This window comes from Coturnix japonica, chromosome 1, assembly GCF_001577835.2.
Source record: "Coturnix japonica isolate 7356 chromosome 1, Coturnix japonica 2.1, whole genome shotgun sequence".
Classification (NCBI taxonomy): domain Eukaryota; kingdom Metazoa; phylum Chordata; class Aves; order Galliformes; family Phasianidae; genus Coturnix; species Coturnix japonica.
Genome location: NC_029516.1, coordinates 116249313 through 116262712, shown reverse-complemented (window position 1 = coordinate 116262712; position 13400 = coordinate 116249313). Strand labels below are relative to the sequence as shown.

General features: G+C 42.6%; 1 protein-coding gene across 1 annotated transcript in view; it reads right to left on the bottom strand.

Annotated features, from left to right (window-relative positions):
• The window catches only part of P2RY8 (P2Y receptor family member 8), a 42746-nt gene extending 39856 nt beyond the window's left edge, over positions 1-2890 (bottom strand). The window contains exon 1 of the mRNA XM_032441461.1: positions 2817-2890. The gene's annotated coding sequence lies outside the window, so the exon portion shown is untranslated. The remainder of the gene's footprint in view (positions 1-2816) is intronic.
• Positions 2891-13400: the final 10510 nt, after the last annotated feature.

Here is a 13400-nt window from a genome sequence, read left to right as displayed (position 1 = left end):
CTTCCTAAAAAGTCTGAAGTCAGTTCTTTTTTTTTTCTAAGAAATAACATATAGTGACAGTCTTCTACCAGAGCTGATAGATTAGAAAGAATTCTGAGATTTCTGGGAACTTCAGGCACTTTTGTGTTTTGGTTTTGGTCTGAGTCAGAACAAAACTACACACACAGACACACACACATATATATTTATTTATATTGATCTCATACAAGCCAAAGATTCCAAGAAATCAGGATGTTTCCTCAGATGAGGCAGGGCTTGTATGCTGTCCCTGCTCCTAGAGGTTGATGTTCCTAACAGTTTGATGTTTATTTGTTGCAGCAAACCCTCAGGGACTGTACTGTCCATTCATACCCATTGCCTGCTGCACAGACCCATTGTGCCAAACATCTGAAGCCTCCATTCCCTGGCATGGATTCCTCAGATCATCCACACTCTGACTCCTGCCAGACCTTAAAGCTTTTCATATTGAGGGCCATGTGCTCTGGGGCCCTGAGAGCCAAAGATGGGATCCATTCAGTCCTGCTCCCTCACTGTGTGCTGAAGGATGGGCCTTGGCTGGGAATGGCACGGCCCTGCAGGCCTCATGGGCACCCTCAACTCCCAGCTCCCTCCCCGTGGGGAAAACCAACAGTGCTGAGCCCTTGGCATATCCTTATGGGAGAATGAAAGCAAAATGAGTGCTCCCCTGCTCACTTCATAGCTGCTCATTTAATTTCTGTGCATGCTTGGTTTTATAGGTTCCAGTAATATCCTAAATAAAGGCTAAAGCATGAAACAGATAAAAAATCAGATTACAGCTACTATGCATGTGTGTGTGAATATGCAAACATATGATCAAAAGAGAACAACTGAACAGAAAGTCAGTATTTTGGACATTTTCCACTAGGTGTTATCTTTTCAGTAGAGAGGCACAACTATCAGATTGATGTTGATCTCTGTGGCTATGGCATCACACCCAACAAGCAGAGAGGAAAAGCTATAAGATTTCAGCCCTGCTTTAATCCTCTAATGGGACTTTCTACAGAAGCTGTGAATTTCTGTTACATAATGTGCCATCCTTCTTGAAACAGTCCTATAGAAAGAAAGCATTAGAAAACACTGTACTTTTCCAGTGGCTCCCTGTGGTTTACTCTAAGCTGTCAAGTAATTGCCTTGTGAGGAAAACAGTGAAGGGAAGACAGAAACCAGACTGTTTCATACTAACTCTTCTACAGAAAAACAAAACAAAACAAAATGAAAGAAACACGCTCAAGCATTTCTCAGAAAAAGCCTTTTTTTCTATGGAGAAAGAGTAGAAGAATCCTTTGCCTGATTATAATGGATGGGCTTTACCTGAAGTATTCGAAGAGTTCTCTGTATTGCCAACTTGAGCGTCCACATGCTTTAAATACAGAAAATCCCAAAAGGCTGAGTATTTTTTTAATAACACCTTCACCAGCTTTGCACAAATGTATAGTAGCCTCCTCATAGTATCTAAAGCCACAGAGGTCTGTTAAGGACAGGCAAAACCTTCTGCAATGGAGTCCATTTTCTACCCATGCTTCAAAGCTGTCCATGGAGCATCAGCATCAGCACAGGTGACCTTCCTCTGCCCCACTGCCCCACCAGCATCCCTCAGCCCTCACCACTCTGGTTTCACTTCCCCTTTCAGTGGCTCACTGAACATATGTGCACACAAATGAAGAAGAACAGTCCCCCTCCAACAGCAAAACCATGAAGCAGAAGTAAAATACACTAAGTAACAATCCACCTTTTGGTTTTATTCATTACCCTGTCTCCATCTATTCATTTCTGCTGTTGCAGCTTGTCTGAATTATACGCTACCATGCCTTTGGAAGGTGGTGCTAAGTAAAATGTTTGTTTCTTTCTAAATGACTACAGAAGAACAACCATGACTTAGGACTTTAATTGACTTAAGCAATTTGGCAAATGTTACCCATTTCCTGTTATGGATATATGTATTAAAGTATTTGGCATTATAAAATACAAAGACTGGAAATAAATAACTAAGCAAGAGCTAAATATATAATTGGCCAAATAAAAATACTTAAGGTTTGTTTTCAAAGCTGTGCTATTTCCTTAAACAGCAAAGTTTTACAAACCTTTATTTGAGCACAGTCAGATGGAAATTCCTTAGAGACACTATCAATAAAATGTCTTGATACAGTGCTTAGCTCAACATAGTCATACCTAATATTACAATTAGTACAGAAAAAAATAGAAGCACACATCTTTCATTCCATAGGTCACTGGGGAATCTATAAATCAAATAAGCATCATATGGGTTTCAATATTCTGGATTCGGAGAAGAATTTGTCTCACTGACAGACAAAGCAAAACTAGACCAAAAGTTGGATTTAGGTTTATATAATGTAAAATGCAATATGAGAAATAAAAATCACAGTTTCACAAAGGAAATAGGATTTGAAGGGATCTCACTTGTTCATAACCTTCCCCAATGGAAGAATCAGCTAAATTTCAGACATAAAATGTTTATCTAATACATGTTTAGAAAGGTATTATGATGGGAAGTGTAATTTCCTTGGGTAGTGTGTTCAAGTGCCACCTTGATATTAGAAATTAGAGCCTAGGACTTCTTGTCTTATCCATGCTGGACGCAGAGAATGACCACCTTCCTTCCTTCTTATCACTGAATAAGCCGTCCTTGCACTTTTCTTTTCAAGCCTGGACAAACTCAATCTCTTCAGACTACAAAGATTAAACAAACGCAACCACAAATCATATGCTCCTGTCACTCAAGTGAACTCAGCTTCTGCTCTCCTTATACATTCTTAACAAAGAAATTACTTTCTTACCTGACTTTTTAACACACATTAAATTTCTTCAGTCTCTCCCAGCTGAACGCAATTCTGCTGCGTGTTCACAAGAAATACTTATGCTGTCCTGTAAAGTCTACTTCCCTTTTTCTTATCTTTTAATAACTGACAAAGCTATTTTAGAATATTTGCTAAAAGGATACATATTTTTTCCCCCAGTTTGAAATCCTTTTTCGGAAAATACATTCATTACTCATGGAGCACTGTATGGCTGCTTCACTCACCTTTCATCACAAATACTGCAGTCATCGGAGATTTTTTTTTTTTTTTTCCAGAACACACATATAGCTTTGCAATACTGACATCCTAACATATATTCACTTCCTATTTAAAAAATTGGAAATTTATTAAGAATTGCTTAAAATATGAAGTGCAATCCAAGTAGAAGATTAACACAAATATAAGGGAAGCAATGTGTTTGTTTCCTAATCAACCTGACATGTCTCTGCCATTCTCCCATGAGTTTCATTTTACGTAGTGGAAAATACTGGCAATCTGTTTCAATAGCGCTATTTACTTGAGAGTCCCAGATGAGAATGTTCTGCTGGGACTCATGCTCTGCAGTTGTCTAGATGGACATTCAGGGCAAGATCACTCCAATGTAACATGAAGGGAAGGGAAGGGAAGGGAAGGGAAGGGAAGGGAAGAGCAAATCCCCAATATATGTACATTTATAAATATATTTAAATATATGTGTATTTATACTACTGTATTAACATTATGTTTACATTCTAAAACAAACATAAACCAAAAAAAAAAAAAAAAGAAAAAAAAAGGAACATAAAAAAGGATGAGAAAAGGATGAAATAAACACTATTTTAAATTATATTTCTTAGGTTACTGGTAGTACAAAAGAATTGTCTTCCTCTAACCCAAAAAATTGTCTTTCACACCCCCTGAGATGCGTGCATCCTGTTTTGGAGACATCTGACATACACATCACATTGAGAGGTTGCAATAAGAAGGGTACCAGACTCTCTTTTCTGCTATCAAGTGCTAGCGTGTCATGAAATAGTCTCATGTTGTGACAGGAGAAGATTAGATGAGTCATTAGGAAGAAATTCTTCATGGAGCAGGTGGTCAAGCATTGAAACAGGTTGCATAGGGAAGTGATGGATTCTTCATCCCTAGAGGTATTTAAGAGATGTGTGGATTTGATGTGACACTAAAAGACGTTTAGTGGTGGGACTTGGTAGGTTGGGTTGATGACTGGACTTAATGATCTTGAAGGTCTTTTCCAACCTAGATGATTCTCTGATCTCTGATTAGGTAATGCTAACGGTGGCTGAAAGATCCTCTGACTGAATCCTTTAGTCCCTGTGTGGTGTTTTCACATTGATCACATCTAAGACCAACATGCTGCTCTTTCACTGCCTCTCCTCAAATGAACAGGGTTAAAAAATGTAATGAATACAATCAATTCCTATGTTAGAACTTCTTCCTTAAAGATAGACATTGTATTTGTTTTCCAGTAAACCAGAGCCATTTTTTTTCATTAGCTATAGTGCTACATGATAGATCATGAAAGAATTTCTCCTAGCTGGTACACACTTCTGAGACTGGAAATAGGATGGCCTCTTCAAGGTCTACCTGGGATATTGAATGAAATTACTACTTCAGCTATTCCTTCAGTCCCTGGCAGTCGTATCATTTACTGTGAGCTCCTTGAAAAGCAGTTTGTATATTAAGCCATGGAAGTTAGCAGCAAAATAAATTGGGACAGTAAAAGCAGCTTACATGATATTAGTACTAATGAAAAACTTCACATACATCTAGCTTGGTTTTGGTTATGCTAGTAGGAAATACAGCAACCTGAACGTGTCAGAGTTGAGAAGATTCAGAAGTGAGAAGGAAGCTGGGGCTTTCCAAGAAATAGAAATCAGAGAGCATGATGACTGAAAACAGTAAATACTCAGAGTTCTTTATATAGAATACATACCCCAGTATTAGTTTTAGGTGTATTGATTCTGATTACCATTTACAAGATAAAAAAAAAAGGTATAGGAAGAAGAAGAATATAAACTTGATTAACCTAGAAGTATGAAACATACAAGTAATCAAAAGAATCATAGAATCACAAGGTTGGAAAGGATCTAGTCTAACTGTTCTCCCTATACCATACCTACAGAAAACCCATAAACCATATCACCTGGCTCCCTATCCAGATGCTCTTTGAACACTGCCAGGAATGGTGACTCCACCACCTCCCTGGGCAGACTATTCCAGTGCCTGACCAGTTCCTTCTTATATCCAGTCTAAACCTCATCTGATACAAATTGTGGCCATTTCCTTGGGTCCTGTTTGTTGCCTGGCTGAAGAGGCCAAGCCCCTCCTCATCAAAACCTCCCTTCAGGAAGTTGTAAAGTGCAATGAGGTCTCCCCTGAGACTTTTCTTCTCCAGGCTAAACAATCCCAGCTCCCTGAACTGCTCCTCATAAGACTTGTGCTCCAGACCCCTCACAAGTTTTGTTGCCCTTCTCTGGACATGTTCCAGGGCCTCAATGTCTTTCTTGTAGTGAGGAGCCCAAAACTGAACACAGTACTCAAGATGCGGCCTCACCAGGGATGAGTACAGATGGATGATCACCTCTCTGCTCCTGCTGGCCACGCTATTTCTTATACAGGCCAGGATACTGTTGGCCTTCTTGGCCACCTGGGCACACTGTCGGCTCATGTTCAGCTGAGCATCAACCAACACCCCCAGGTCCCTTTCCTCTTCACAGTCATCCAGCCACTCCATCCCAAGTCTGTAGTGCTGTATGGGGTTATTGTGGCCAAAGTGCAGGACCCGGCACTTGGTCTTGTTGAACCTCATCCCATTAACTTCAGCCCAGCGATTCAGCCTATCCAGATCCCTCTGAAGGGCCTCCCTACTCTCAGGCAGATCAACAACACCTCCCAGCTTGTTGTCATCTGCAAACTTACTTAGCTTGCACTCAATTCCCTCATTCAGCTTGCACTCAATTCCCTCATTCAGGTCATCAATGAAGATGTTAAACAAGATGGGCCCTAGAACCGACCCCTGGGGGTCACCACTTGTAACAGGTCACCAGCTGGACTTAACTCCATTAACCACTACCCTTCCAGAAGGCTCTTGGAATCCATTGATGATAGCTTTCTGGTTCAGGTATTGGGTAGACTGACCAGAGGTCAAGCGTTGCTGGACCTGCTGCTCACCAACGCTGAGGAGATCATCAAAGGCGTCAAGGTTGGAGGCTGCCTGGGCTCCAGCGATCATGCCTTGGTTCAGTTTGTGATCTCAAGCGCGATGTGGGCCTGGCAAAGAGGCAGGACCAGGATGCTCAACTTTAGAAGAGCCGACTTCAAAGCTTCTCAATGGAATGCTGGCCAAGATCCCCTGGCGCGCTGCCCTCAAAGATAAGGACGTTGAGGAGAGCTGGCTACTGTTCAAGGATGCCCTCCTGGCAGCACAAGAGGTCTCCATTCCCCTGATTAAGAAAGTGGGCAGGAGAGGTAGAATACCAGCATGCTTCAGCTAAGGACCTGCTAAGAGACTGAGGGTGAAGAAAGGGGTGTACAAGCTCTGGAAACAAGGCTGTGTCACCCGGAAGAATACAGGGATGCCGTCCGAACTTGCAGATGTGGGATCAGGAAGCCAAGGCGCAGGCAGAACTGAACTTGGCGAGGGATGTGAAAAACAACAAGAAAACCTTCTACAGGTACATTGGCCAGAAGAGACAGGCAAAATGGGCGTGCCTACTCTGGTAAATTTAAAAGGAGAAATGGCTTCACAGATGAAGAGAAAGCTGAGGTGCTGAATGAGAGTTCTTCACCTCGTCTTCACTGGGGCAGGAATTCTAGTCTTTTTCACGTCCTAAGTCTTGCACCCCCATCCCTCCATGTGGGGACCAAGGAGGTAAATCCTCCCCACTGTAAGGTAGATGCAAGTCCGAGAGTGCCTCCTTAGACTGAATGAGTATAAGTCTATGGGGCCAGATGGCGTGGCATCCCAGGGTCCTGAAGGAGCTGGCTGAGGTGGTTGCTGAGCCGCTCTCCATCATATTTGAGAAGTCGTGGCTGTCAGGGTGAGGTCCCTATGATTGGAGGAAGAGGTCACGTCACTCCATTTACAAAGAAGGGAGCAGGGACGACCCGGGTAACTACGGCCGGTGAGTCTGCACCTCTGTGCCTGGGAAGATTATGACCAGAGTTCCTCCTGGAACAACATGCCCTTGATCACATAAAGAACGAGCATGTGATCCGAGACAGCCAGCATGCGTTCACCAGGGGAAGGGTCCATGCTTAAACTAATAGCTTGTGGCTTCTATGATGGAGTGACGGCCGGTTGGTGGATGAAGGGAAAGGCGACGCGATGTCATTCTACCTAGGAGCCTGAGCAAGGCCTTTGACATGGTCCCCCATCAACAGCCTCATCTCGCAAATTGGAGGGCAGGGGTGGATTGATGGGTGGACAACTAGAGTGGATAAGCAATTGTTGAAAGGCCGCAGAACAGAGGTGGTGGTCGAATGCTCTAATGTCCAGGTGGAGGCCGGTAACAGAGCGGCGTCCTCAAGGGTCTGTCTTTGGGAGCGGTGCCTTAACGTCTTTATTAATGACATCGATGAGGGAATGGAGTGCACCTCAAGCAAGTTGCTGACGACACCAACTGGTGTGCAAGTCGATCGGTGGAGGGAACAGATGCCATTCAGAGGGACCTTGACAGGCTGGAAAGCCCTGGCTCGGGTGAAACCTAATGAGGTTCAACACGGCAAAGTGCAAGGTTTTTGCAACTTGGGCGCGGAGAAACCCCAGGCACCGTACAGCGCTGGGAGGAGTTGTCCTTGAGAGCACGCTCGGCTTGAAAAAAGCACCTAGGGTGTCCTGATAGATGAGAAACTAACATGAGCCAGCAGTGCGCTCTGGCAGCCCGAAAGCAAATGGCGATCCTGGCGCCCCAATCAGGAGAAGGGATGCGTCAGCAGGGATAGGGAGGTGAGTCGGTGACGCCTCTCTATACCTGCTCTTGGTGAGGCCCATCTGGAGTACTGGTGTCCAGGTGTGGGAGCCTCGTTACAAAGAATGAATGGATTTTTGGAAAGGGTCCAGAGGGGGCCACAAAAGATGGATCAGGCGCTGGAGCACCCCCCTATGACGCGACAGGTGAGGGAGTTGGGTTTGTTCAGCCTGAGAAGAGAAGGTGGCGCGGTGACCCATTGCTAGCCTTTCAATACCTCTGTAAGGAACTTGACTCCCAGGCAGGGGAGTAAACTCTTCGAAAGGGCTGATAATAGCAAGGACTAGGGCGAAATGCGGTTTTAAGTTGAAGGAGGGAAGATTTAGGTTGGATGTTAGGGGAAAGTTCTTTACTAGAAGGGGTGGTTAGGTCCTGAACAGGCTGCCCAGTGAGGTTGTGGATGCCCCGTCCTTGAGAGTGTTCAAGACCAGGTTGGACGGGCCCTGGGCACCTGATCTAGTAAATGTGTATGTTTGGTGGCCCTGCTAGGCAGGGGGGGTTGGAACTACATGATCCTTGAGGTCCCTTCCAACCCGGGTAATTCTGTGATTCTGTGATTCTGTGAGTTAGAAGGGACTCATAAGGATCATCAAGTCCAGCTTCTGTCTGCACACAGGACAACTCAAAATTCAGACCCTATGTCTGAGTGTGATGTTTGAATTCTTCTGAGCTCCAGCAGTTTTGGGGCTGTGACCACTGCCCTGAGGAGCCAATGCCAGGGCCCAAACACCTTCTTTGTGAATACCTTTTTCCAAACATCTGTTTTCTTCCTTGATCAATATCTATAAATTTCATAATATTGACATTTATGAATTATTTATGTATTGTCTGGATTCAATTAGTCTTCAGTTTCTTGTTGTATTAGAAGAAAAAGTTCTCTCCACCTGTTCCTGTAATTTTTTTTGCTTTAGCTCTGGATGGTCCATCCTGGAGGCAGTCAAGGCCAGGCTGGATGAGGCTTTGAGCAAAGTGGTACCGTGAGAGGTGTCTCCCAGGGGTCTGACTTGGAACCAGTGCTCTTCAACATCTTCATCAGTGACACTTACGATGGGCTCAAGGGCATCTTCAGCAAGTTTGCAGATGACACCAAGCTGAGTGGTGCGGTTGACACGTTAGGATGAAGGGATACCATCCAGAAGGACCTTAACAAACTCTAAAGGTGGGCCCACACGAACCTAATGAGGTTCAGCATAGCAAAGTGTTAGGTTTTGCACTTGGGTTGGAAGAATCTCAGATATGTATACAAACTGGGAGAAGAACTCCTTGAAAGCAGCCCTGTGGAGAAGGACCTGGTAGTCCTGGTGGATATAAAACTGAACATGAGCCAACAGTGTGCACTTGCAGCTTGGAAGGTCAATGGTAGCCTGGATCCACCAAAAGAGGGGTGGCCAGCAGGGACAGAGAGGTGATTGTCCCTCTTTATTCTGCCCACATAAGGCCCCACCTGGAGTACTGCATCTAGGCCAGATTTATTGACTTCCAGGCACAAAACTAAGATATTCTACAGCCCAAGCAATGCTGAGGTCAAAGATATTGTAATGCTAGCTATGAGGCAAAAAATTCATTTAGTACCTCAGCCTTCTCTGTATCTATCATAGTCAGTTCTCCTTTCTCATTTCCCAAAGAAGGTGTGCTCTTCTTAGCCTTCCTCTTCTGGCCAATGTATGTATAGAATCCCTTCTTCTTGTTTTTAACATCAAGTTCAGTTCCAGATGGCTTCACACTCAACATTTAAGTATCACTGTGCTTACTTCCTTTAGCCAGAATGGCTTTATATAGTGAATTGATTTCTACATGGCTCTACGTTTAATAGCAATTTGTGGTTTATTAACATGATAATTCACAAGATTAGATTGTAGGATTCTTACTAGCTCTGATTAGTACTTAATCAGTAGTCAATTTAACACAATGCCATAATTGGTAATATACAGTAAGTGACATATATAAAAAGGTTTTAAATACACAGCCAGAAGAAAACGTGAGAAAATCCAGCCCTTAGCTCAGTATGCAAAGGCTTTATAAAAGGGTAGCAAGCATTCTGGAATGCTAAGCAAGCTTGGAACCAGAGAGATATCACTGAAATAGTGGAGTGGAGATAGTGGAGATGCTTATTTATAATACCACCCATATTTATCAGTAAAGGCTAAAATGGCCAATTGAATCTACAGACACAAATTTCGTAGGTTTTGCAGTTTTGCCCAGACAGTGCTTTTTCCTGCCAAGTCTTTTGAACAAAACAATCTGTCTGCCATTGTGACTTCCCTTTTGTAGGTCAAAGATTCTTGCAATAGTGACATTTCCCTTTCTAAATCATGTCCTATGACTAACTAGGTCGTCTTGCAACTCAAAATCAGGTCCCCTTGCACTAACTTAAATAACCTTTTTCTTCAAAGGCTCCTTCATGGATTACTTCCTAGCAAATGAGAAGAGAGAAACTAATCAGGCTGTAACCTATGTAGATAAAAAATATGCAGTTAAGTTAGATTTCTTGCTTTTAAGTAAGATGACTTGATAAGAATTATTTTATTCTCCTCCCCCCTTCCAGAAAGAAATGTCTTTTTATATTTCTAACGGTGTCTTCATGATATCAGAGATTAATTCTGCCCACAGATGTGAAATAGAAGGCAACCTATAACTTTCTTTCCCTCCTATCCCTCTTTCTATCTCACCTAGAGTATTCTTGCAAACAGAATGGGAAAATATGGGTTAAATAGAAAAAACAATGAAAGGGGGGGGGCGGGGGGGGGGAAGTATTCAATTCAGAATGGAATAAAGTGCTTCAGAAATGCCAGATAGGAATAACGTAACATCTCACTCATGTTGTGAGTCTTGCAGACAGAATAGTGAAAACTCCAAACACTGATGTAATTATCTACATACTGACAGGACATGAAAGTCCTGCATGGGGATGATATGTCAGCTTTTCCTGTGGTACAGGTAAAGACGAACTATGCTTTATCTGAAGCTGTTGTCAATAGAACAAAGTCTTATTTCTACTCACTTTTAGATATTCTGTTACTTTCTAACAACATCATTTCTTATTGAGGTAACTTTTTCCAGCACTTGTATCTTTCTTCAGAGGTCTGTCAGCAATGAGAATGACATTTAGCTGTTAATGATTGATAGGCTTCAATCTATTACTGCTGCAGGACTTGTTGGCTTCACGTGCTCTATCTTAAGAACCTTGCAAAAATGGCCTTATTTACTTGTCATAGGGGTCATTAAAAAAGTTATCCATTATTTTTCATCTACCATAGTAAATGTATTTTGATTACACACTTCAAAATAAAATGCAAAAATAACATCTCTGCTTAACATCTGTCAGCGCTACACTGGATGATAAGACCAGCAAGAACTGATGCTCAGATAGGGGCATTTTTGCCCCAAGTCACGAGAGAATCTGTTGCAAAACAAGGACCAGAATCAAAGCTACCACTTCAAGCATAAGAATGGGCACTTTAGGTGAACCCAGAGTGAAACTTCTATGTTTCTGGGGCTGGTTACTAAAAGTTATAAGTGAAACTAAAGACATTTGAATATGCAAGAGTAGAAAAAGAAGAAATCGAACAGAAGATCCTTTCAGTTCTTTTAAGATCTTGTTACACTGGCACTAAAGAAAACTGCTAAATCCTCTTTTAACTTATCACTTATTGACCACCTGCATGTGGTCGATATATCAAATACCCAATCATAACAGCTGAAGAGGAAGTAGTCTCCGAATTTGTTATCAAAAGCAAGTGTTTAGCAGTCACTTCTTCATGTTCTTCTCAATACAGATTCAACACATCTTCAGCTTACTACTTCCATCCAAATCTGTAGAGATTAGATAGAAGTTTGCCAGCAATTGCTTGGGAACAGAGAGATCAAGGCTGCTCCACAAGCCAAAAGGAGGCAGCACAGGTAGGACAGCACTCTCACCAGTCAGGGCACTGTCCTGCAGCACACAGGCAGGGACAGGTGGTGAGAGGGACAGGCTCCTCTGAGTGCCTGTGGACAACAGACAGGGCAAGGCACCAAGTCTGAAGTCAGAGAAAGAAACCACTAGGCAAGCCAGGACAGCAAAACACAGGACTGCCTACAGTATGGCTGATACTTGACCTGGCCTTCTGGACCCTTGGGCAGAAGAATCACTGGAGATGCTGCTCCCACTGGGACTCTCCAGGCCATGACACAGACATTAAAACCTTTTGATGGCCATGGCTGCATGATATTTCTTTAAAGCCCTCACAGTATCTTTTCATGCAGACAGCACTGCTGATGGCTTCTATGAGAAAATGTGATTGCACAGGCCAAAAATGTGCAAAATCACTGAATTATAGAATTACCAAAGTTGGAAAAGACTTTCAAGATCATTCAGTTCAACCATCCACCCATCACCAATAGTTAGTTGCTGTTAATATTATCCTTATATGGGTGCCTACATAATTTCATATCTTATATCTGACTAGCAGGGCTTTTGTTGTTCATATCAAAGCTTCAAAAGTGTCTCTCTGTCTACAGATTTATCAGGAGACAGAAGGGAAGAGCGACTTACCCCACGAGTCAGTGACCTTAGGGCAGCTCATCATTTTCTAGCAGTCAAGAAAAGACCAGAGGGTGAACAAACCACTGTGGACTTTTCCTACACAAACTTGTGTGTCTCTACTGGCTGCAAGTAGAGCTTAAAGTAATCAGTATGTGTAATATGGTTTGCAAACATGTACACATATATAAACTTCTATGTCTGTATATTATGGGCGAGAAACAAACTTCAGTAAAACTCTGCCAGTGGTCTGGGACACATGATGATTATTTCATTCTATGAAGCTGTCTAAATCTGAGTCCTTGTATAAGACCAGTATTTGGTCAAGAAAAATTACTATAAGGAGCTTTAAAAGAGTTATGAAGCCCTTGAAGTTCGTTCTGAGATATACTGACAGTTTATCAGTATGAAAAAGAAGCAGTGTTATGAGCAAACCAAATGTGATACAGCTCTGTCATCCTTCCTTTTATTAGCACTTCTTATTTCAAAGCCAGATCCTGGAAAATGAGGAAGAAGGATCACCAGGAGCAAAAAGCGGCAGTGACAATAATGCAGCCCGACATTCTGCCATTGATTCATCTGACTTTCCTCGACATGTGAAATCGGAAGCAAGGCTGGGGTATAGGGGCTGCTGCTGAAACAGAGAGTTAATGCTGCAGCCATCTACACTCATGCAGGATCAATCAAAATGTCTTTGGCCTTTCTCTATTAGGTGATAAACAAGCGTGGAGGGCAGGGTGATGTCATGGTTTAATAATTTTGTAGTTTTGCTATCAGTATTCCACATCATAACATCATGTAAAGCATGAATAATTTTACTGAATCCTCAACTTACAGAAGAAGACTACATAACCCAGAGAACATCACAGTCAGAGATGGGTCACGGGACCTGGACACTATATTATCTCTCTCATAGGCTGAACTGACATCTTTCGAGTTCTGGCGTTCAGGGGAGTGTGTGGGAGCCTTCACTGTTTCACCTAGAGTTTACAGTAGGTCTCTCGGTTTCGGGACTCATTCTCTCTCCTATTTTGCTTGATTCGTTAGCTTAATTTCAATTATATC